We start from the raw sequence: 4,086 nt of genomic DNA, 5'->3' as shown, positions 1-4,086 counted from the left end.
TTTTTCTCTTTTTTTTTTTTTTATTTTTTTTTTTTTTCTTCTTTTTCCCTTCCTTTTTTTTAATTTAAACTGCCCCCCCCTTTTTTTTTTTTTGTTTTATTTTTTTCCAACCCTTAATTTTTTTTCCCTGTTTGCTTTTTTTGGGGGCCCGATACTTTTCTTTTTTTGGAAAAACCCTTTTTTTTTAAACGTTTTTGCAATAAGCTTGTTGGGGTTTTTCCCCCCGGAAAGGAGCTTTCTGCGCTTAGGAGTTCTTCCCGTTCTTCAGCTTTCTTTATTATGTCATTGAATTGTTTATTGATTTGGTCAATGTTTATGTGTTATGTGTTATGTATATTGTTTTGTATAATATATATATAAATATATATATTATTATATATATATATATATATATATATATAAAACTATATAATATATATATTAATTATATTATTTTATTTATTATACATATAATAAATTTAATTATTATATATTTTATATATTATATTATAATATATTTAAGTTATGTTAAATACTATATTTATATTTATAATCTCTAATATATTATTTATAATATATATATTATATATATTATGAAAATAATTCTATTTATGTATGTATAAATTTTAATAATTATTATTATATATTATATATATATTTTTAAAAATTTTATATATATAATACATATTATCCATATATTTTAATAATATTATATGATATGTATATTACATTTTATTATATTTTAACTCATACATCCCCCCCTATATTATTTTTTTATTTTTTTTAATAAAATTTTATTTTTTTAAATTATATGTTGTGTGTGTGTGTGTGTGTGTTTGTGTGTGTGGGTGGTGTGTGTGTGGGTGTGTGTGTGTGGTGTTGTGTGTGTGGTGTGTTTTTTGTGTGGGTTGTGGGGGTTGCTTTTATTTTTACCCCTTATACCCCCCAAAAAATATTTAAAACCCACAATATATCTTTTAAAATATAAATTTTTATATTATATTAACAAAAAATATACATATTAATAAATATTTTAAATTAAAAAAATATATTTATAATATATAATATTTTATAATATTATATATATATATAAATTAATATATATTAATATATTTTTTTTAAAAATTAAATAATAAAAATCAAAATTATTATATTATTAAATAAAATTATATATATTAATATAAATATATTATATTAATTATATATATATATATAGTATAATTTTATATATTATATATATAAAATAATAAATTATATTAATTTTAAAATAATTTTTAATAATATATTTTATAATAATATTATATATAAATATATATCTTATATATTATATAAAATATTTAATATATAATAAAGATTAATTATAAAATATAATATATTTTACACACACACATAAAATATATTTTAATTATATTATATATATATATATATATTATATTAATAATTATATATGATATATGTATATATGATACATAAAATTAACATACACATATATTTAGTAAATGTATAATATTGTGGGGATATATATATATTATATAAATATATGTGGTAATATATTGGTGTATAAAAAAATTAGCACACACACACACACACACACCACACACACACAACAACACACACACACACCACACACACACACACGCACACACACACACACACCACACCACACACCACACACACACACCACACACACACACAACACACACACACCACACACCACAATACATATAGTAATTTAAAATATATTTTATATATAAAATTATTATATTATAAATATTATTTTATAAAATAATTTTTTGTATTATTATTTTATTATAGTATTTAATTATTTATATAATATATATATATATATATTAAAATATTTATAATTTTAAATTTATTATATATAATAATATAATAAAATTTTATATATTTATAAAAATATATAATATATATAGTATATATAAAATTTTAATATATATATATAAAAAATATATTTTATAATTATATATATATATATATTTATATTATTTTTATTTATAATATAAATATATATTATATATATATATATAATATATTAAAAATATATACCTTTTTTAAATATTATATATATATATATATATATATTATACATATATCATATATACATATACAATATACACAAAAAACATTGAAAAATCAATAAAAAATTCAATGAATAATAAAGAAAGCTGCAAGAACGGTAAGAACATCAAGCTAAGCTGCAGCAAGCTCTCGGTAGAAACTAAACAGCTTATGCAAAAACGTAGGGTCATGAAAGTATCGTCAAACAGGGACAAGACAGAATTAGTTGAACTAACAAAGGCAGTTAATAAAAAGAAGAGAGAAGATATACGGAAATTCAATACTCAAATAATAAATGAAACAGTGATCTCAGGTACCAGCATGAAAACAGCTAGAAGACGACTCGGAATAGGGAGAAATCAAGTGTATGCAATAAAGAAACCAGATGGAGAAGTGACATATAAAAGGAATGAAATGATAAGAGTAGTGGAAGGTTTGTGCAGGGATATATACAACTCAAATGAACAGCCATGGATAGAAGCGAACGCGGTAACTAGAGACGTACCTGATATCACAACAGAAGAAATAAAAAGAGCTTAAAGACACGAAGAGATGGAAAACACCAGGTGAAGACGGAATTAGTATAGACTTTATAGTAGATGCAGGAGAAAGTACAACAGTGAAACTAGCCAATTTTTTTTTAACAAATGCCTTCTCAACGGAAAAACACCGAAATCTTGGAAAAATGCAACAATGCTTTTGATACATAAAAAAAGAGGATAGAAAGGATCTGAAAAAGTACCGACCCACAAGCCTCCTTTCAGTTACTGACAAACTGTTCACAAAAGTCATCACAACTCGCATCTCTGACAGTCGAGATTCTAACCAGCCTAGAGAACAGGCAGGCTTCCACCGTGGATTCTCAACAACAGACCACATCCACACGCTCACCCGAATAAAAGAAAAAATATACGAATATAGGAAACCCTTGTGTATGGCATTCATCGATTACGAAAAGGCATTCGACAAACAAATACCAGCAGTAGTAGAAGCTATTCGAAGACAGGGAGTAGAGGAGGTATATTGTGAACTATTAGAAGATATATACGAAGATGGGACAGCAACCATCTAGCTCCACACAGAAACCGATAAAATACCAATTAAAAAAGGTTCTCGACAGGGTGATACCATTGTTTTTCACCTAAACAATCTAAGATTTGCAGATGATATTGTTCTCTCCAGTGAATCTGCAAATGAAATGCAGCAACTAATAAACGATCTGAATAGAGAAAGTCTGAAAGTCGGACTTAGGATGAACAAGAAAAAGACTAAAGTCATGTTCAACAGTAGAGTTCGATTCGAACAGATACATGTACAAGGCGAAGCGCTAGAGGTAGTAGACAAGTATATACACCTAGGGCAACTCGTACAGACAAACACATCTAGCGAAGAGGAAATTAAACGACGCATCTGACTAGGCTGGCGCGCCTTTGGCAGACACAGTAGCATACTAAGAGGCTCCTTGCCATTATGTTTAAAGAGAAAAGTCTTTAACCAATGTGTCCTCCCAGTCATGACCTACGGATCAGAAACATTGACTACAACCAAATTACTGCAGAGGAGATTAATAAATGCCCAGAGAGGGATGAAAAGATTGATGCTGAGAATTAGCCTAAGAGATCGGATGAGCGCGACGTGGATCAAGGAACAGACAAAAGTGGAAAATGTACTTGTAACCACTAAAAAGAAAAAAATGGTAATGGTGTGCGTGTGCGTGTGTGTATGTATGTGTAAGTATATGTATGTATATTAGTGGTAAGAGCCATGATGTTATAATATGAGTGTTGTGCTGATATTGTTAATGATAGTGGAAGAATGACATTACGAAATGCAATCATAACGGTTATACTAACAGAATAAAGGAGTATAGGTATAGGCATACATACACGCTTGCACACACACACACACACACACACGCCCTTGCACACACACACACACACACACACACACACACACACACACACCACACACACCACACACACACCACACACGCCCTTGCACACACCACACACACACACACACCCGCAC

At 27.0% G+C, this 4,086-nt stretch overlaps 1 protein-coding gene across 1 annotated transcript in view; it reads left to right on the top strand.

The window, feature by feature from the left end:
• Positions 1-4,086, top strand: part of LOC119581086 (glucose dehydrogenase [FAD, quinone]-like) — a 94,251-nt gene that overhangs the window by 60,952 nt on the left and 29,213 nt on the right. The window lies entirely within an intron of this gene.

This window comes from Penaeus monodon, chromosome 14 (assembly GCF_015228065.2).
Source record: "Penaeus monodon isolate SGIC_2016 chromosome 14, NSTDA_Pmon_1, whole genome shotgun sequence".
Classification (NCBI taxonomy): domain Eukaryota; kingdom Metazoa; phylum Arthropoda; class Malacostraca; order Decapoda; family Penaeidae; genus Penaeus; species Penaeus monodon.
The sequence above is the reverse complement of the archived record's forward strand: the minus strand, read 5'-3'. Positions and strand labels throughout refer to the sequence as shown.